General features: G+C 40.0%; 1 protein-coding gene and 1 long non-coding RNA gene across 2 annotated transcripts in view; both read right to left on the bottom strand.

Annotated features, from left to right (window-relative positions):
* Positions 1–22,530, bottom strand: part of BMP2K (BMP2 inducible kinase) — a 406,412-nt gene that overhangs the window by 321,844 nt on the left and 62,038 nt on the right. The window lies entirely within an intron of this gene.
* Positions 11,369–12,059, bottom strand: LOC134956749 (uncharacterized). Its single transcript, XR_010186170.1, has 3 exons — positions 11,986–12,059; positions 11,647–11,724; positions 11,369–11,558 (listed from the first exon to the last, which is right to left on the bottom strand). It is a non-coding gene; the product is annotated as an uncharacterized LOC134956749 (long non-coding RNA).

The following is a 22,530-nucleotide window of genomic DNA, read 5'->3' on the forward strand; positions in this document are numbered from 1 at the left end:
CCATCACGCGGCTCCATTGAAGTGCAGGCAAATATGGACGAGATCGTCCATATTGGCCTGCATGCACAGCCGATGGGGGACCAGCGATGAACGAGCGCGGGGCCGCACATCGTTCATCGCTGGAGCCTCCACACTGAAAGATATGAACGAGTTAATGAACGAGATCGTTCATATCTTTCAAACAAATCAGCATGTGTGTAGGGCCTATTACAGTACAACAGGGTTTTAACTTCAGATTTAAATAACTGATGCTATTACTAAAGATCCTGAGGGTTCAAACAGAAACAACATTAACTAGTGCCTCCAGGGCTAATTAAATCTGCTCCTTATTCAGAAACTGCTCTCTTCCACAATTACATGCTAGAATGCTACAGAGAACACTCAGTTTATACATAGTGCAATATATCATAATGTATAATTATACATGAAAGTAAAGCACAGCCACAAAAAGCTGCATCACTTGTGGTTGCCAGAGGACTAGCATAAATACACATGAATATAGTCGTTCACATTGCAAGCATGAAGCAGCTGTCTTCATTGATGATGTATATATTACATTATTTTGCAGTAATACTATATCATTAATTTTTTGCTACTTTAGCATTTGTACACGAAAAAGTAGATCATCAAACCTTCTGAATTTACAGAAGGTTTTATTTAAAGCAAATCTAATAGTGAATGCATTTTTCACTGTCAAAATGAATGCTAAAAAAAAAAAAAAAAACACGCTACTTGTCCTTATGACCTGGTAGGGTATAAGTGTCAGTACACCCAACGTAAGCCTGGAACATACATGACTGGAGCAGAAATGTATGCAAGTATTTTTATATGCAGCCAAATCAGTATAGGGGGGTAAATAAGATGTTTTTTCTGTGTTCTTGTTTAGATTATATATTTTTGCTGTATGTAGTTGGGATCACAACACTTAGTCCCGGGGAGGTTAGTGTTATGCTGCGGCCAGGGAGAGCATTTGGGTTAGGGTTAGCTGCCTCCTGCGCACCTGTCGGAATTTCTATCAGTCGGGATGCCGGTGTTGGTATTCTGACCGCCGGCATTCCTACTGCCGGTATCCCGTTTCCAACCTGTTTTTGCAGCAAACTCATTGCGAGCTCCTTAATGTTTATTTTATGGTGTTTTGCTGCAGTCATCATCCTGCTGCACTTTTTTTTTTTTTTTTAAACATTCAAACTCCAAAAAATAAAACGTGTGAGCTAACATGAAGACAGATAAAGTGGAGGATTAGCAGACTTTGAAATGTAATCTCTAGATTCTGAGGACTTTTTTCCAAACACTCTAAGGCACATAAAAGTGGATTTGCTTTCAAAGCTTTTGATCAAATAAAAGTGCACAGAGAAAAGTCTTCAAGTTTAATTACGTCTAATTGCTCAAAGCTATGATATATATATATTATATATATATATATATATATATATATATAAATATATATATATATAAATGTATTAGCCCCTAATACCCCTTTCACATCGCACTAAAAACCCGGTATCGACACGGCATATTGCCGTGTCGAAACGGGGTCAGTGTGCGATGTGAAAGGTCCTTTTCAGAATTAGCGGGTCGCCTGACCCGGTAATTCAACCCGGTAAAAAAGAAGGGTTATTACCGGGTTGGGAGCCGTTCCGATGCGACACGGCTCCCATTCACAGCATAGGCAGAGGCGGCGCAGGAGATGAGCTCATCTCCCAGCGCCGCCTCCACCCCGCCCCTGCTGCTGCTGCGCCCTCCGCTGCTATGGCAACCGACCCGGTATATTGCCGGGTCGGAAAGCCAGCAACGGAGCGCAAATGCCGGATCCCACCCGGTAAGTACACGTTTCTCTTACCAGGTAGGATCCGGCATTTGCGATCTGAATGCAGCATAACTGTGAGGACCAAAGTACCAAAATAACATTGCAATAAACTTTATTTTAAAATGAATCCTCTAAATATTGTTATACCCACATTTGTAAAACGTAAGAAAGAAATAAAACTTTTATACTGTGATTTTATCTAAAAAATAAAAAAAGACATATAAAAAAAAAAAACACACACACAGTTTGAATCATTACTTCAAGGCATCTGCTTTTGTATGCTTAGGGTTCTGATGCAATGTGCAATAAAATACTCTCCACTTGGATAATTGTGTGCACACATTGTTTTATGTACGATGAACAAAATAGGTCAAAGCACATTCTATTTTCCTTCTTACAGTATATACAACCTCTCCCTTGAAACATACTTCTCCTCTCACTCCTTAGCTATTACTGGGCTTGGTAAAATAAAGGCATAGTATGAAGTTTCAAGGGTCACATTTTGGATTTTCACACTTAAAATGTATTGGTTTACTTGCAATCATCTGTACACTTGGTTTTTCAAGGTAGGTAAGCATTTTTACCACAAGGTTCTATTCACACTCGGGTGGTGGTCCACACCACCACCCAAGTGGGGTTTCTGGCTGGCAGACGGTATTCCGACCGTCGGCATTTCAATGGCTGTCAAGATTTTGGCATTGGGATCCAGTCAGGATTATAACTGCGTACCATTATGTCTTTCCTCAGTAAACATAAGTCCCCACTCCCCATCATTCCCTATGTAAGAACATAATAGCCTGCCAGGTCATCCCTTTCCATCTTCTTTTCTCATCTCCCTTTCAGAATTATTATATATTTGACAATAATCAAACAAGGGAATGGAAATAAAAGAAACTGTAGACTGTAGGTGGTATATTACATATATTTATATACACACACACACAGACAAATACAGAAAGACACATAAAACGATTTTCAGATTGTCAAGCCTTTCTGCACATATCACTCATTTGTTTTGGCACCTGAAAGAATATTTGATTGTCTGGAGCGCCCACCACTACCTTCTTATAAATATAAAAATAAGGTAACCGCTTGACCACCAGACATCACTTTTGAAAAATAGACTGTCAAAACTGTGCGCTTGTTAACAGTATGGTACAGGACCTAAGAACTTTATAGCAGTATAGACACCTGGTGTTCCCACCATTGTTACAGGAGCTTCACTTTGAGAATGCTGATTTGCATACAGAACAAAAAGCTATACTTTTACACTGAAATTTGAGCAGCTGTGGCTGCTGGATGTAATCTTTAACATACGTACTTTTTACTAACTTAGCGTACACACAAACCGACATGCCGTGAGCACAATGTAGCTACACGTGTGCCTGAAGTACACTTATAAATATAGCAGAGAAAGAGACACAACACCAATTGTATTTAGGAAGTTGGGATCTGACCCGCCAACATATAATTGATAAAAGGGGGTTACAACAAAGATACAATTACAATAACAGAAAAGAGGCTAGTCAATGGTACATACGTTTGTTCGCCTGCGCTTCCCGGTCCAGTCCTCAGTCATCAAGGTAGATGACCTTCAGAGATTGAGAGAGTGACCTGGCCTGCAGCTGGCTTTTTATACATTTGTCCAAAACCTAACACAATGGAAACTGTAATCTCTTTGTCTATTGGACACTGGTATGGTCATTTACAGTACAGGAGAGGTCATAGGTCAGTTTGAATAGGTGGACGATGTCTGGTCCAGGTGCAATTACAGATGTTCTCCTCTGGGTTCCCGCCGCATATCAAGTGTACAGTAAATACAGTTAATATTAATATTCTGCTCCTGCACATAACTATTCGCAGGAGCGTGCGATCTTCTGCAAACCAACACTGGAATATTGCTCTTAAAATACCCTACAGCTGGATACCAAACACCACCTTATAACCTAGTTCTGTCCCCTCCTATGCTGTAAAGGTGAATCCCTTTGTTGCTGTACCATTTAAACAAGTATAAATCGCTGGTGCGGTGCATGTGGGCAATGTGTACATTGTGCACTATTTGGATTAAATATGTAAAGTGTTTTTATGGCTTTTCCGTGCGATCACAAATACTACCGTAATTACTCATACCACACGCTAATACACAGGACCGCGGGAGCAATCATACGCAAATTGTGAATATGTGCACGCACGGCAGAACAAGTACGCGCATGGAGGCCATCTGTGTGTAGTTTGTACGTGATGTGTGTACTGAAATATTTTTGACTTCGACAACTTATAATGTGCCTCTGCCCTATTCCTATAAAAGGTAAAGTACGCAGTAAAGCTTGTCTTTTGGTGGACAAATTGTCATTTTATGTTGTTCTACATGATGCATTTCTTATATAATCAAAAAGCAGATTTAGACAAAGAGGTTCATTTATGTTTCTACATTGAGGTACATGGTTGAAAATTGATAATTCTGCCTGCAGTAGACGTTCCTCCATTCTTGATACTCAATGTGACAAGGATATAAAGTGTCAGTACTGTAGGTGTGATCCACTCAAATTCGCCTTTGGGGTTATATATTTGCACACATATTAAAAAAAATTTCCTTCCTTTGAAGATCTGTAGAGGATCCTTTGAAGATCTGTAGAGGATTTACTAAAAAAAAAAACTTGAAGACACATATGAACCATATTGATGTACTAAGTTGATGGACTATATGGGTACATATGAGGGTGCGTTTCATATATTAATTGGAATATAAACAGTTTTCTGTAGATATCAGGATGCACATTCGATTTTACTAAAACACGTCTGGTATTTTTGGATCAGGACTAGGGAATGACTCCTAAAGTGTGTGGTACTGCCCCATGTGCAACTAAGTTAAACGCCTTGCTATATGAGGACATTCTGAATGATAAACAACCATCAGTCATAACAATAAACCCACCTGCCTAATATTGTTTAGGTCCTCCTCCTGCCACCAAAACAGCTCTGACCCATTGCAACATGGACTCCACAAGACATCTAAAAGGTGTCATATGCTATCTGGCAGAAAGAGGTTACCAGCAGATCCTTTGAACCCTGTTAAGTGTGGTGTTGGGCCTCCATGGTACGGCCTTGTTTTTCCAGCACATACCACAGATGCTCAAACGGATTGAGGTCATGAGAATTTGGAGGCCAAATCAACACCTTGAATTCACTATCTTGATCCTCAAACCATTCCTGAACCTTTTTTGCAGTGTCAAAGCACATAATCCTGCAGTTTAGGTAGGTGGTGTGTCTAAGTAACATCCACATGTGTGCCAGTACCAAAGTTTAACAGAAAAACATTGCCCAGAGTATCACACTGCATCCGCTGACTTGCCATCTTCCCATAGTGCTTCCTGGTGCCATCTCTTCCACATGATGTAGAAAAACATGATTCATCAGATAAGGTCACCTTCTTCTATTGCTCCATGGTCCAATTTGGATGGTCATGTGTCTATTGTAGGTGCTTTTGGCGGTGTACAAGGGTCAGTATGGGCACTCTGACCGGTGTGTGGCTAAGCAGTAAGCTGCAATGCATTGTGTGTTCCAGCACCTTTCTATCACACCCAGAATTAACTTTCAGAGCAGTCTGTCCTACCGTAGCTCTTCTGTGGGATCAGCCCAGATGGGATAGCCTTCACTCCCTACGTCATCATTGAATCTTGGTCACCCATGACCCTGGTAATCCTTCCTTGGACCACTTTTGGTAGATACTAACCACTGCATACCGGGAACATCACACACGACTTTCCATTATGTAAATACTTTTGACCAAGTCATCTAGCCATTACAATTTGGCCCTTGTCAAACTTGCTCAGATCATTAAGCTTGACCATTTTGTTTTTGGCGTCCAACACATTATCTTTAAAAATAAGATTTTACTTACCGATAAATCTATTTCTCGTAGTCCGTAGTGGATGCTGGGACTCCGTAAGGACCATGGGGAATAGCGGCTCCGCAGGAGACAGGGCACAAAATAAAAGCTTGAGATATCAGGTGGTGTGCACTGGCTCCTCCCCCTATGACCCTCCTCCAAGCCAGTTAGGATACTGTGCCCGGACGAGCGTACATAATAAGGAAGGATATTGAATCCCGGGTAAGACTCATACCAGCCACACCAATCACACCGTACAACTCGTGATCTGAACCCAGTTAACAGTATGATAAATTTAAAAGGAGCCTCTGAAAAGATGGCTCAACAATAATAACCCGAATTTTTTGTAACAATAACTATATACAAGTATTGCAGACAATCCGCACTAGGGATGGGCGCCCAGCATCCACTACGGACTACGAGAAATAGATTTATCGGTAAGTAAAATCTTATTTTCTCTAACGTCCTAAGTGGATGCTGGGACTCCGTAAGGACCATGGGGATTATACCAAAGCTCCCAAACGGGCGGGAGAGTGCGGATGACTCTGTAGCACCGAATGAGAGAACTCCAGGTCCTCCTCAGCCAGGGTATCAAATTTGTAGAATTTAGCAAACGTGTTTGCCCCTGACCAAGTAGCTGCTCGGCAAAGTTGTAAAGCCGAGACCCCTCGGGCAGCCGCCCAAGATGAGCCCACTTTCCTTGTGGAATGGGCTTTTACTGATTTTGGCTGTGGCAATCCTGCCACGGAATGTGCAAGCTGAATTGTACTACAAATCCAACGAGCAATCGTCTGCTTTGAAGCAGGAGCACCCAGCTTGTTGGGTGCATACAGGATAAACAGCGAGTCAGTTTTCCTGACTCCAGCCGTCCTGGAAACATATATTTTCAAGGCCCTGACAACGTCCAGCAACTTAGAGTCCTCTAAGTCCCTAGTAGCCGCAGGTACCACAATAGGTTGGTTCATGTGAAATGCAGAAACCACCTTAGGTAGAAATTGAGGACGAGTCCTCAATTCCGCCCTGTCAGAATGAAAATTTAGGTAAGGGCTTTTACATGATAAAGCCGCCAATTCTGACACACGCCTAGCTGAAGCCAAGGCCAACAGCATCGACACCTTCCACGTGAGATATTTTAAATCTACCGTAGACAATGGTTCAAACCAGTGTGATTTTAGAAATCTCAACACAACATTGAGATCCCAAGGTGCCACTGGAGGCACAAAAGGAGGCTGTATGTGCAGCACCCCTTTCACAAATGTCTGAACTTCAGGTACTGAAGCCAGTTCTTTCTGGAAGAATATCGACAGGGCCGAAATTTGAACCTTAATGGACCCTAATTTTAGGCCCATAGACAGTCCTGTTTGCAGGAAATGCAAGAAACGACCCAGTTGAAATTCCTGTGTAGGGGCCTTCTTGGCCTCACACCACGCAACATATTTACGCCAAATGTGGTGATAATGTTTTGCGGTTACTTCCTTTCTGGCTTTTACCAGAGTAGGGATGACTTCTTCTGGAATGCCCTTGTCCTTCAGGATCCGGCGTTCAACCGCCATGCCGTCAAACGCAGCCGCGGTAAGTCTTGGAACAGACAAGGCCCCTGCAGTAGCAGGTCCTGTCTTAGAGGTAGAGGCCACGGTTCGTCCGTGAGCATCTCTTGAAGTTCCGGGTACCAAGACCTTCTTGGCCAATCCGGAACCACGAGTATAGTTCTTACTCCTCTCCTTCTTATGATTCTCAATACTTTCGGTATGAGGGGCAGAGGAGGGAATACATACACTGACTGGTACACCCACGGCGTTACCAGAGCGTCCACTGCTATTGCCTGAGGGTCCCTTGACCTGGCGCAATATCTGTCCAGTTTTTTGTTTAGACGTGACGCCATCATGTCCACCTTTGGTCTTTCCCAACGGTTTACAATTTGGTGGAAGACTTCTGGGTGAAGTCCCCACTCTCCCGGGTGAAGGTCGTGTCTGCTGAGGAAGTCTGCTTCCCAGTTGTCCACTCCCGGAATGAACACTGCTGACAGTGCCATCACATGATTTTCCGCCCAGCGAAGAATCCTTGCAGTTTCTGCCATTGCCCTCCTGCTTCTCGTGCCGCCCTGTCTGTTTATGTGGGCGACTGACGTGATGTTGTCCGACTGGATCAACACCGCCTGACCCTGAAGCAGAGGTTTTGCTTGAATTAAGGCATTGTAAATGGCCCTTAGTTCTAGAATGTTTATATGAAGAGATGTTTCCATGCTTGACCACAAGCCCTGGAAATTCCTTCCCTGTGTGACTGCTCCCCAGCCTCTCAGGCTGGCATCCGTGGTTACCAGGATCCAATCCTGAATGCCAAATCTGCGGCCCTCTAGTAGATGAGCCCTCTGAAGCCACCACAGGAGAGACACCCTTGTCCTTGGCGACAGGGTTATCCGTTGATGCATCTGAAGATGCGATCCGGACCATTTTCCCAGTAGATCCCACTGAAAAGTTCTTGCATGGAATCTTCCGAATGGAATCGCTTCGTAAGAAGCCACCATTTTTCCCAGGACCCTTGTGCACTGATGCACTGAGACCTGTCCTGGTTTTAGGAGGTTCCTGACTAGCTCGGATAACTCCCTGGCCTTCTCCTCCGGGAGAAACACCTTCTTCTGGACTGTGTCCAGAATCATTCCTAAGAACAGTAGACGTGTCGTTGGAATCAGCTGCGATTTTGGAATATTTAGAATCCATCCGTGCTGACTTAGCACTACCTGAGATAGTGCCACTCCGACTTCTAACTGTTCCTTGGTTCTTGCCCTTATCAGGAGATCGTCCAAGTAAGGGATAATTAAGATGCCTTTTCTTCGTAGAAGAATCATCATTTCGGCCATTACCTTGGTAAAGACCCGAGGCGCCGTGGACAATCCAAACGGCAGCGTCTGAAACTGATAACGACAGTTTTGTACTACAAACCTGAGGTACCCTTGGTGAGAAGGATATATTGGGACGTGGAGATAAGCATCCTTGATGTCCAGCGACACCATATAGTCCCCCTCTTCCAGGTTCGCTATCACCGCTCTGAGTGACTCCATCTTGAATTTGAACCTTTTTATGTAAGTGTTCAAAGATTTTAGATTTAATATTGGTCTCACCGAGCCGTCCGGCTTCGGTACCACAAATAGTGTGGAATAATACCCCTTCCCCTGTTGTAAGAGGGGTACCTTGATTATCACCTGCTGGGAGTACAGCTTGTGAATGGCTTCCAGAACTGCCTCCCTGTCGGAGGGAGACTTTGGTAAAGCAGACTTCAGGAACCGATGAGGAGGAAACGCCTCGAATTCCAGTTTGTACCCCTGTGATACTACCTGTAGAATCCAGGGATCCACTTATGGGAACGAAAGGACTGAGTTTGAAAAGACTGTGTCTTTTTCTGTTGATGTGAAGTAACCTGGGGTAAAAAGGTGGATTTTCCAGCCGTTGCCGTGGCCACCAGGTCTGTTAGACCAGCCCCAAATAACTCCTCCCCCTTATACGGCAATACTTCCATGTGCCGTTTGGAATCTGCGTCCCCTGACCACTGTCTGGTCCATAATGCTCTTCTGGCAGAGATGGACATTGCGCTTACTCTTGATGCCAGGGTACAAATATCCCTCTGCGCATCACGCATATATAGCAATGCATCCTTTAAATGTTCTATAGTTAACAGAATATTGTCCCTATCCAGGGTATCAATATTCTCAGTCAGGGAATCCGCCCATGCGACTCCAGCACTGCACATCCAGGCTGATGCGATTGCTGGTCGCAGTATAACACCAGTATGTGTGTATATACTTTTCAGGATATTTTCCAGCCTCCTATCAGCTGGTTCTTTGAGGGTGGCCGTATCAGGGGACGGTAACGCTACTTGTTTAGATAAACGTGTGAGCGCCTTATCTACCCTAGGGGGTGTTTCCCACCGTGCCCTAACCTCTGGCGGGAAAGGGTATAGTGCTAATAACTTATTAGAAATTAGCTGTTTTTTATCGGGGGAAACCCACGCTTTATCACACACCTCATTTATTTCCTCAGACTCAGGAAAAACTATTGGCAGTTTTTTCACACCCCACATAATACCCGCCTTTGAGGTATTTGTAGTGTCAGAAAGGTTCAATGCCTCTTTCATTGCCGTGATCATGTAACGTGTGGCCCTACTGGACATTACGTTTGTCTCGTCACCGTCGACACTAGATTCAGTATCTGTATCTGGATCCGTGTCGACCCACTGAGGTAGCGGCCGTTTTAGGGCCCCTGAGGGTGTCTGAGACGCCTGAACAGGCACTAATTGATTTGCCGGCTTTCTCATGTCGTCAACAGTTTTTTGTAAATTGCTGACATTATCACTTAATTGCTTAAACACAATCATCCAGTCAGGTGTCGACTCCCTAGGGGGTGACATCACTAACACAGGCAACTGCTCCGCCTCCACCTCATTTTCCTCCTCATACATGTCGACACACGCGTACCGACACACAGCACACACACCAGGAATGCTCTGATAGAGGACAGGACCCTACTTAGCCCTTTGGAGAGACAGAGGGAGAGTCTGCCAGCACACACCCAGCGCTATATATATATATACAGGGATAACCTTATATAAGTGTTAATCCCTTATAGCTGCTGTTAATCTAGTTATTTGCTGCCAAAATGCCCCCCCTTCTCTTTTTTACCCTGAATCAGATGCAGTACTGCAGGGGAGAATCAGGGAGCCGTCCTTCCAGCGGAGCTGTGAGGGAATAATGGCGCCAGTGTGCTGAGGAGATAGGCCCCGCCCCTTCACGACGTCCTTAACTCACGCTTTTTTGTGTAAAATGGCAGGGGGAAAAATACATCCATATAGCCCTGGAGCTATATGTGATGTATTCCTTTTGCCAGCTAAGGTATATGTGTGTTATATTGCGTCTCAGGGCGCTCCCCCCCAGCGCCCTGCACCCTCAGTGACCGGAGTGTGAAGTGTGCGGAGAGCAATGGCGCACAGCTGCGGTGCTGTGCGCTACCTTAGTCTTGAAGACAGGATGTCTTCTGCCGCCGCTTTCACCGGACCTTCGTCTCTTCTGGCTCTGTAAGGGGGACGGCGGCGCGGCTCCGGTGACCCATCCAGGCTGAACCTGTGATCGTCCCTCTGGAGCTAACGTCCAGTAGCCTAAGAAGCCCAATCCACTCTGCACTCAGGTGAGTTCGCTTCTTCTCCCCTTAGTCCCACGATGCAGTGAGCCTGTTGCCAGCAGGACTCACTGAAAATAAAAAAACCTAACTAAACTTTTATTCTAAGCAGCTCTGGAGAGCTACCTAGTTTGCACCCTTCTCGGCCGGGCACAAAAATCTAACTGGCTTGGAGGAGGGTCATAGGGGGAGGAGCCAGTGCACACCACCTGATATCTCAAGCTTTTATTTTGTGCCCTGTCTCCTGCGGAGCCGCTATTCCCCATGGTCCTTACGGAGTCCCAGCATCCACTTAGGACGTTAGAGAAAATGGACTATACACTTGCTGTGTAATATATCCCACTGCCTGACAGGTGTCATAGCAATGAGATAATCAAAGTTTTATGTATATATATATATATATATATATATCTAAGAAATTCTCATGGGAGCTCGACCACTTCAGATTTCACATACAAATGTGTTTATTTTAAAATAATTCTTTAAACGGTAAAAACTGTACTCATATAAAAGTTTCAATAAAACATACACATGACTTTACATTACAAATGGACAGTATAGACAAATATTTATCTTGATGATTTTTGGTAATATCCACATCTACTTCTCAATGAAGCGTTCAGATGTATGTTCAAATCACAAATGCGTGAGTGCCCAACGCGTTTCGTCCTTACAGGACTTCATCAGGGGACGCAATCTGAGTGGTGGTTAGAAAGAGGGTGATATACCAAATGCTATTTACATTTATCACAGTCTTGCTACATTAAGATCATCTACTTACATACCAATGAGATCAAAGTTTGTAAGATATCACCTCCAACTTTTGCCGTGGGTGTATATAAAAATTCTCACAGATAAAGGATCTAGAAATGTCACCATTAGAATTGATATTAAATTACAGTGACCATATATATTCACAATAGAATTAGTAAACATAATCAAGGAGGAAGGAACAAACAAAATGGAGTAATGGAGGAATAGATGCAATATACTCTCTATCAATGGGTATGATAATTGCTCAATTAATCACAAATTGAGTGCAATTCTATGTTACTCATTATTCAAAAGCAGAATTGATGGTAATTATTCCATTATATCATAGACATTCAAACAAAGCTACTCACATTCCAATATTGGTGTCTATCATAAAAAAGTTCATCAATGTATAAACAGAAGAAAAATTGCTGTGACAGTAACCTATAAATTGGAAATATAGACAATAATATGTATGGATAGGTGAACTTTACCAGCATAAATTATAAGCTACAGATTGTTATTTACATTGTATATTGGAACCTAACTATACATAACATTCATTATGCGAATAGAGTTAATCCCTATTATTCTTATATATACAATGTCATTGCACTATTTGTGAGGGACCATGGTGAACCCAATCGCTGATCAATAATAATATCTTTATATGCCTAATTATTCATAATATCAATCTGCACTTTTATACATTATGAAAAGGCAGAGTTTTGACAGCCATTATAAGTTCAAACAATGCCTTAGTATATTAGATGAGGCAAAGCCTCACATCCATTATAGGTCCAAATAATATCTTAGCATATTCCCTTACAAATTAACAGCCCTGTTGTTTACTTCACGTTGTACTGCACATTATTATATAATAAATCCTAAATAGTGAAAGTGATTTAATTCATAGAAATTATTGCTATACAGAAATGAGGCTACAACCGAATAAATTTAATTAATTTATAATAGGAGGAACATCTTAGGCTCACCTTTTTAGTTGAAAATAGACCAATCCTATTTAAAATAAGAATATTGTAATAGACTCAAATGAGTCAATACCCTGAAAGAGAAATTTATCCATAAATATGGGTTCTTTCTCCAATATATCAAAAAATGTCTGTTAGTCATGATATTTACCTTAGTATTCTCTCAGGATTCTCATTCACAGCTAAAGTGCTAAATGGAGACTGGGGCTGATATTTATACCTCCTCCCCAATGACCTCATTTCCTGTTTGATATTTATCTTATTTAGTTTAATTTTTAGTGATTCTTTCTAGCATTCAATCTGTTTAACAGTGATAGCATTACTGACCAGTGAGTCAGTCACTCGAGGATTTAAAAGACAACTGAAATGGACTTAGATATTTCTATTAAAATGATGTTGAACGCTTTTGCGTTCCATCGTCGTCGGCGTGCGTTCCACCGCCGCTACTTCCGGTTCCGGCGTGCGTTCCATAGACGCTACTTCCGGTTTCCGGTATGCGTTCCACACATATTAAATCTATGCCGGCGTGCGTTCTACTGGCTGCTGCTTCAAATTAAAGTAGTCAAAACGGATAATCATAGCTTAATGGCGCCCAACTAGTCCATCATTAGCTACTCCATTATCATATTGATCTAATAACACATGCGATCTATTTACTTAGTGGATAATGGTTGATTGATAAATTTATTTAAAGTGTTTAACCATCTTGTTTTACTTAGTGATGAAGTAATTATATAGAGGGACTGATGCTACATGAAAATCCTTCATTAAAAATAAACATAAACAGTAATCAATATTGTGCTTCCAGTGATGGTAATTTAACAATTAATTATGTGATTTGTGATGTTTAATTATATTATTAATCTATATGATTTATTGATATGTTAATCTAATAATATTTTAATAATGTTATTATGATTTTAACCTCATTAATGTGCTCTGTGGTATATTCTAACTTTAACCTATAACATAATTATCTAACTGACTATGCAGCCATAAATAGACTTATATATAAGAAAACGACAACAACAGCCATAAATAAAGCAGTTCAGATCAACATGGTCCCCCATTTACAATTGTTACAAGTTGGCAACTTAACATCTTAATGTATCATGCTTTAACCTTCAACCTATGATCTGATAACAAATCATAAAATCAGTTGTGATATAGAGTTGAGCCCCATTAAATATGGTCCATTAAATAGGGAGTGTTATACTAAAAACATGAAACATATTGGATATAGAATGTGGAGAATGGTGAATTAAGGACTTATAGGAAAGAGACAATATCCACGTCTTCATTAAGGCCATTGGGGGCTAATGTGTTGAGCGTATAAATCCAGTATGTTTCACGTTTAGATAATCTCAAATCCCTATTTCCACCTCTTGGGTCTACTGGTATATGTTCTAATACTGTAAATGAAAAGTTATCCCTCGTCACTATCGCACCATGCTTCTCGGCATAATGCCTTGGGAGGCTATGGGAAAGAAACCTGTTTTTCACATTTCTTATATGCTCTTGAATTCTTATTTTGGTTGGTCTTTTTGTCTTTCCTACATAGGTAAAACTACAACTACAAGAGATCTTGTATACAACATACTCTGTGTTGCAATTAACCAAGTGTTTCAATCTATAACATCCCCCTGACTCGAATTCCATACTAAATGATTTACGGTCCATAAATTTACAGCATATGCACCTAGAGCATGGGAAGCACCCTTTGGTGGGTATGATATCACTATTTTCCTTTCTAATACAAGAATGCAACCTTGACAACTTACTTGGTGCCACTATGCTTTTTAAATTCGTTGCTCTCCTAAATACCAGGTCTGGTTTTTTAGGGAGGGAAGGGCCCAAAACAGAGTCTTTTAAAAGTATACCCCAATGTCGATTTAGAATCTTTTTGATGGCTACGTTTTCTTGATTGAATTGTGTAATGAAAGGTCTACAAAACCTTTGATCTGTTTGGGTTTTATTTTTGGGACATAGCATTAAATCCCTTTTTTGCAAAGAAGCTTTAGACTTTGCTGCCTCAATAGAGTCTGGGTTATAACCCCTTTCTATAAACCTGTTTCCAATTATAAGTGGCCTGTTCCCAATAATCATCTATGTTGGTACAATTGCGCCTTATCCGTAAAAATTGCGCATATGGTACGTTATTCTTCCAAGCAGGGTAGTGACAACTGGTTTGGGGGATGTAACTATTGGCGTCAACATCCTTAAAGAAGGTCTTCGTTATTATTTTTTTACCTTCTACCCCTGTTAAGGTTAAATCCAAAAAATCAATACTTATTGGATTATGCTGAAAAGTAAATTTCAAATTGAAACCATTCGACTGTATAGATGTTATGAATCCATTAATACTATGTTCATCACCTTTCCAAATGAAAAGGAGATCGTCAATATATCTTTGGTAGAATATTATATTAACTTCAAAATCGGAATCATATATATAAATCTCCTCCCATGCTTTCATGAGCAAGTTGGCATACGATGGGGCAAATTTGGTCCCCATCGCCGTGCCCTGTTGTTGCAAAAAGAATTTGTTCTCAAATTCAAAAAAATTATGGTTCAAAATGAACATTATGCTATCCAATAGAAACCGTACTTCTTTTTGGGATAGACTAGAGTCATTTGACAAAACTAATTCTACAGCTTCTACACCTTTACTATGTGGTATAGATGAATACAATGCTTGTACGTCTACAGTTAACCATTGGTATTCTTTAGACCACTCTATGCTCTCTAACTTTTGCAATACACTGGTGGAATCTCTAAGATATGACTTCATTTTTAATACATAGGGCTGCAATCTCAGGTCCAAATAATGGGATAAATTTGCCGTCAGGGAATTAATCCCAGCCACTATGGGCCTTCCTGGTGGTGAAGTCTTACTCTTATGAATTTTTGGAATATGGTAAAAATTTGGAACTGTTGGATGTTTAACAAACATATAGTCGAACTCTTCCTTACATATTAAATTGTCTTTCAGGGCTTTAGAAAGTAATATATATAACTCCTCCTGATATAATGAGGTGGGATTATTGGGTAATTCCATATATGTCTGCCCATCAAATAGTATCTTAGATGCCTCATTTAGATAAGCCGTTTTGGTTTGCAATACAACTGCTCCACCCTTATCCGCCCCTTTAATGACCAAATCAGTGTCATTTTTCAGGGATTTCAAAGCTCCCTTTTCCTGTGGATTAAGGTTGGTCCCATATTTGTTGCTTTTCAGCCTTATTTTCCTGAAATCCTCCCTAACTAATTCATAGAAGATGTCCAGATTACTGCCCCTGGACTCTTTTAGCACTTTAGCTGTGAATGAGAATCCTGAGAGAATACTAAGGTAAATATCATGACTAACAGACATTTTTTGATATATTGGAGAAAGAACCCATATTTATGGATAAATTTCTCTTTCAGGGTATTGACTCATTTGAGTCTATTACAATATTCTTATTTTAAATAGGATTGGTCTATTTTCAACTAAAAAGGTGAGCCTAAGATGTTCCTCCTATTATAAATTAATTAAATTTATTCGGTTGTAGCCTCATTTCTGTATAGCAATAATTTCTATGAATTAAATCACTTTCACTATTTAGGATTTATTATATAATAATGTGCAGTACAACGTGAAGTAAACAACAGGGCTGTTAATTTGTAAGGGAATATGCTAAGATATTATTTGGACCTATAATGGACGTGAAGCTTTGCCTCATCTAATATACTAAGGCATTGTTTGAACTTATAATGGCTGTCAAAACTCTGCCTTTTCATAATGTATAAAAGTGCAGATTGATATTATGAATAATTAGGCATATAAAGATATTATTATTGATCAGCGATTGGGTTCACCATGGTCCCTCACAAATAGTGCAATGACATTGTATATATAAGAATAATAGGGATTAACTCTATTCGCATAATGAATGTTATGTATAGTTAGGTTCCAATATACAATGTAAATAACAATCTGTAGCTTATAATTTATGCTGGTAAAGTTCACCTATCCATACATATTATTGTCTATATTTCCAATTTATAGGTTACTGTCACAGCAATTTTTCTTCTGTTTATACATTGATGAACTTTTTTATGATAGACACCAATATTGGAATGTGAGTAGCTTTGTTTGAATGTCTATGATATAATGGAATAATTACCATCAATTCTGCTTTTGAATAATGAGTAACATAGAATTGCACTCAATTTGTGATTAATTGAGCAATTATCATACCCATTGATAGAGAGTATATTGCATCTATTCCTCCATTACTCCATTTTGTTTGTTCCTTCCTCCTTGATTATGTTTACTAATTCTATTGTGAATATATATGGTCACTGTAATTTAATATCAATTCTAATGGTGACATTTCTAGATCCTTTATCTGTGAGAATTTTTATATACACCCACGGCAAAAGTTGGAGGTGATATCTTACAAACTTTGATCTCATTGGTATGTAAGTAGATGATCTTAATGTAGCAAGACTGTGATAAATGTAAATAGCATTTGGTATATCACCCTCTTTCTAACCACCACTCAGATTGCGTCCCCTGATGAAGTCCTGTAAGAACGAAACGCGTTGGGCACTCACGCATTTGTGATTTGAACATACATCTGAACGCTTCATTGAGAAGTAGATGTGGATATTACCAAAAATCATCAAGATAAATATTTGTCTATACTGTCCATTTGTAATGTAAAGTCATGTGTATGTTTTATTGAAACTTTTATATGAGTACAGTTTTTACCGTTTAAAGAATTATTTTAAAATAAACACATTTGTATGTGAAATCTGAAGTGGTCGAGCTCCCATGAGAATTTCTTAGATCTGTTCTCCATTCTTTGACTTGTCTGACAGGAGGCACTTCTCAGTGGTGCGAGCTTTATAGTTTTTAGCGCAAAAAAGGGGTACTTTATTTCTTGGTTTTATATATATATATATATATATATATATATATATATATTATACACACACACACACACACACACACACACACACACACACACACATACATACATACATACATACATAGGTTGAGTATCCCTTATCCAAATTGCTTGGGACCAGAAGTATTTTGGATATCGGATTATTCCATATTTTGGAATAATTGCATACCATAATGAGATATCATGGCGATGGGACCTAAGTCTAAGCACAGAATGCATTTATGTTTCATATACACCTTATACACACAGCCTGAAGGTCATTTTAGCTAATATTTTTAATAACTTTGTGCATTAAAAAAAAGTGTGTACACATAAACACAATTCATTTTTGTTTCATATATACCTTATACACACACAGCCTGAAGGTCATTTAATACAATATTTTGAATAACTTTGTGTATTAAACAAAGTTTGTGTACATTGAGCCATCAGAAAACAAAGGTTTCACTATTTCACTCTCACTCAAAAAAATCCGTATTTCGGAACATATATATATATATATATATTTCTTTTATTTATTTATTTTTTGTTGAAAATGTACCTAGTACGGATTAGGTTAAAAATATAGCCTAATCCCTACTAGGTACATTTTCAACACAATTACATAATTTCCCTTTTAATTGCCCTTCCATATGTTCATCCATATTACCTAGTTTTAAAACTCCCAGACCCAGCTTCCTGAGAAATGTACAACTCCTCCGCAAGAAACAAATAAGAATTTGTCATCCGTTTTAAAAGAAAAAAGTTTAATTCACATGATTTTGGAAACAATTTCAGAATTCAGCATTTTTACCAAGTAAAAAATTACCCCCAACACTAACATTGTCGTGTACAGTTTACATCTATGCAAAAGTACTAATGCACAAATATGTAGACTCAGTATTAAATTAGAAAAATGAAAAATTTGAAAAATATTTAAGTGGGCTTCCCATATTTGGACTGGATTTTGCACACCCTTAACTTTCACACAGACTTAAGGCCCCCATACATTTGCAACTAATTTTCACAAAACCCTCAACGACAGGGCGGGGTATCGGTGACATTCAACAAGTTGAAAAATATTGATCCGCCCATCCAGAGCCGAAAATGGTTGGATCTGCAAATAAGGGATTTTTTAAATGAAGAATTTCTGATTCCCTGATAGATTGCCTATCTTCGATGGCTGCCAATCTGTATTTACGGTCTGACTGGGTTGACCAAACTCCATACTCACCTGAGCTGGAAAACTCTGCATGGGAGGTGGACAAATATTTTTTTCCTTCAGTCCAAGAATGTAATAAACCCAATTATGCATTAAATCCTAATCATTAATTTACAGATGAATCTTCAGAGTAAGGAACTCCTAGCTGTGACTGACCTATTTATTGAGCGGGACAGACTGTGAGGCAAAATAACTGGTGAAAGGAAAATCTTTAGTGTGTAAATTTACATGTATCACAGGACTTCAGGAGTTTTATTTAAGCAATTAATGCATACTGGAAACATTTTGCAAAACTTTAATCTCTAAAATGCTGCTTTAGCCATTATAACAGAATACAAAACAAAAATAGCAATTTCGTAATAAATGAGAAGCGGAAACACAAAAAGAACACACACAGATATTATATATTAGTGTTGCGACATCTATCCCACAAGGAAACTAACAGAATAGTGACAGATGGGGTTTAACTACAAATGTCTTGTTCTGCCAGACTGTTATGGCGCATGAGGAGTCAGTTTGCTCAGTGACTGCTACTTGGAGAAAAATATGCTGATACTATGCAATCTACTACCAAAATACAGCACGGTGAGAGAAGTAATTGGCTCTTGCTGTGACTAGTTAATAGAAAATACAAAGCCAATAGTTACAACAAAGGTGACGAAGGTTTGTTTTGTTTTTAATTTTACTGAGCTCTTTTATGAATATTAGTACTTTGAAATATAAACATAAAAGTTCTTTAAAAATGCATAAATAGGTCTAGTATCTGTGAAAGCGACAAGGATGTGATAACAATGAGACAATAAGCTTTAATTGTCCAAAAAAATAGTATTATTTGTGACATATTCTACAGACAGTCACGGGCACAATTTTCCATAAACAAAAAAAATATTGCAGCCATATGCAATAGTCATTCGTGATTTCATTTTTTTAAAACCTCTCAAATGAAGAAAGAAATTTGAATGTTTTACACTATGGCAAACTGGCATAAGTGCAACTTAAGTGTGTTTACAGCCATCTGTAACAGAAGGTAATATTCTATTAAACAAAACTTTCTAACAGCTGAAGTGGAATGTCAGGGAAATGCTTCTAGTGTATTTTACCTTCTTGGTTCGTACATGAAAAATCTTATTTTTAGGTGTAGTATTTGATTCATGAAAAATAGCATCCCGAGAGATTCATGTACTCAGATAAGGGGGCCAAATGAAAAGACAGAAAATCCCTGTACATACTGTATCACTTCTCAGTATGTACTAGAAAAAATGTTTCTAACAGCAGGCTAGAATATCAGTGCTGCTATAGGCACTTAGGCAGCGCTGTTACCCAGCTAATACTAATACCCTTTTCAGAATACAGCTTCAACACGGGTTTTTGAACACTGCTCCAACGTGTGTCTCAGCTAGGAACCCCCTTTCACACTACACCCTGAACCCAAGAAATTCCCAGTTCGAACCCATTCACACTGAACCCACCATGTCTGCCCTGGCATTCAGTGAGAGTCACTGCTCCTTGTGCTCTGGAGCCTGCAGATGAGGTCATCCAAGTATTGCAACCTTGGTCGAGAATAACCCTGGTACTGAGCAGTTGCATACCGGGGACAGTCTATCCATAAGCCCCGACGATATACCATGTCGAAAGGCTTTGTCTGAAAGGGGTAGAAAAGGAGAAGTCACTTAGTACTCTTTTACAGTCGAAAACCAGGTTATTGCCAGGTCAGCAGTCAGTGTAAACAGCTCCAAAAAAAAATAACCCAGGCGATTTACCAGGCAATCTTACCTGGGTTTCAACCAGAGTTGAACACAGATAACACCCGTGGGGCAGTGTAAACAGGTAACTCAGGTCTTCCGACCCGGGACCCATTTACAGCAATGGGAGAGCCCATACCTCCCAACCACAGCGTCCTGCGGGCGGTTGGGATGTTGGAGGACAGGGCACATGGCGTCTCAGCTGCTGTCGGTGCTGGTGGGGAAGATGAATGGATGCCACGCTTATGAGTGCAGGGGCAGTCCAGAAGCAGCTTCCAGAGTGCTGGGCTTGCCTCCAGAGTGACATGCAGATCAGTGAGATTAGGGACTTTCAGGAAGTGAGCTCTATCGCTTTTGTCTGGTCGTTAATAAAGTTTGTACAAAAAAAAAAAATTCCCACTGCTGCACCGCAGTTTTTTGCTGCGCGCAGTGTTTTCTAAAGGCACGTTGTGCGTCTCTCTACGCCGGAGGGGGCAGTGTTTACTCACCCTCTTCAAAACATTCTGCACTAAAATTCTCCTGCTTCACTATGAAAATCAGCGAAGCGGGAGTAGCATTAACATTCTTAATACATGGAGTCCTAAGATTTCAAGTAGGCTACTCCTTTGCTCTTTCCCAATGCCTCTACAATATTCCTGAAGGTGAAGGACACACTGTTCCATTACTAGTATGGCTGAGAAAAAGCTCATCAAGTTAATTCTAATTTTGTTGTTCCAGAAGAAAGCAACATAAACCCCCAAGAGAAACAGAAACTAATTATGCAACACTGCGGTGGGTGAATATCTTTGATAAAACAACCCCCCTACCCACTTGTGTGTACTATACGAACTGTAGTTACAGATAGCATTTCTTGTTAAAAAATACCCAATTCATTTTTAAATTCTGTGACTAGGAATTCCACAATTTAAATACACTTATATAACCAATGCTATTTTTTAGCAGGAACCGAATTCCCTGAACCTCTCATTAAATATGACATCATCAGGAACTGGGTTCCTGAACCTGTCCAAGGCCAAAATGTATTTTTCATACAAATAAGTTTTATTTTAAAGTCCATTTTGAGTACCTTCTTTTCTACAAATGATGTATCATTTGTCTATCTATAACTTTTTTAATAGCTCTGCCCCCAGACCCGTAGTTCCTGAACCTATTTTTTTTTTACATAGTACTGCTTATAACAATGAATTTCTTCCTATGCAGATCATGAAACCTCCTCCTTTCATGTATTTCGCAACACATGACCACTAGTTTTTTGTATGGCCTTTAGCACCAAATGCACTTTATAAAATTACTGTATGTATTATCACATATCAATTACAACACCTTCCAAACATTTATTTTTCTCCAAAAAATAAGAATTTACTCACCGGTAATTCTATTTCTCGTAGTCCGTAGTGGATGCTGGGTACTCCTGTCAAAGTCGGAAAAATATCATGCTACACGTTGCCATATATTTACCTTATGCGCTTGCCCGCTGCACATGCACTTTCTCTGGCGTGCGTGCACATATTCGCAGTTGCGTGACGGCGCCTCTACGGGCGTGCGCTCGAGCGCATGGTATGTGCATTTACGGTAGAGTTTGTGTGCGTCTAGCGGGCGACTCAATCGTTAAATAATAAAACCAAATGGTATGTTTTATAGGTAATGTTCCCCTTAATGATAACTGTAAGTTTGTTTAATGTGACTTGTTCACGGACTTGGGAATCCCTCTTTACGTGGTACAAAGGGTCTGATTGAGGTTGAACAGTGGTGTCTGGTACCTAACCGAAGAGTATTTTAACAGCAACAATCCGGTGTTGGTTAGGTAAAGATTAATCGCTCCTGCATATAGTTATGCCCATTAGTAGTTTCTGGACATTACTCATATTTGCAGTTCATTATCCATGCGGCGGGAATCTGGCGATTCCCTCCCACCTGAGCAGTTTGTAATAGCCACAGCCCACCTGTTCAAATCCACCTATGACCTTTTGTTATGATGCGAGGAGACATTCCTGTATCCAATGAACAATGAGAAATTAGGTCCCTT

This window comes from Pseudophryne corroboree, chromosome 1 (assembly GCF_028390025.1).
Source record: "Pseudophryne corroboree isolate aPseCor3 chromosome 1, aPseCor3.hap2, whole genome shotgun sequence".
Taxonomy (NCBI): Eukaryota; Metazoa; Chordata; class Amphibia; order Anura; family Myobatrachidae; genus Pseudophryne; species Pseudophryne corroboree.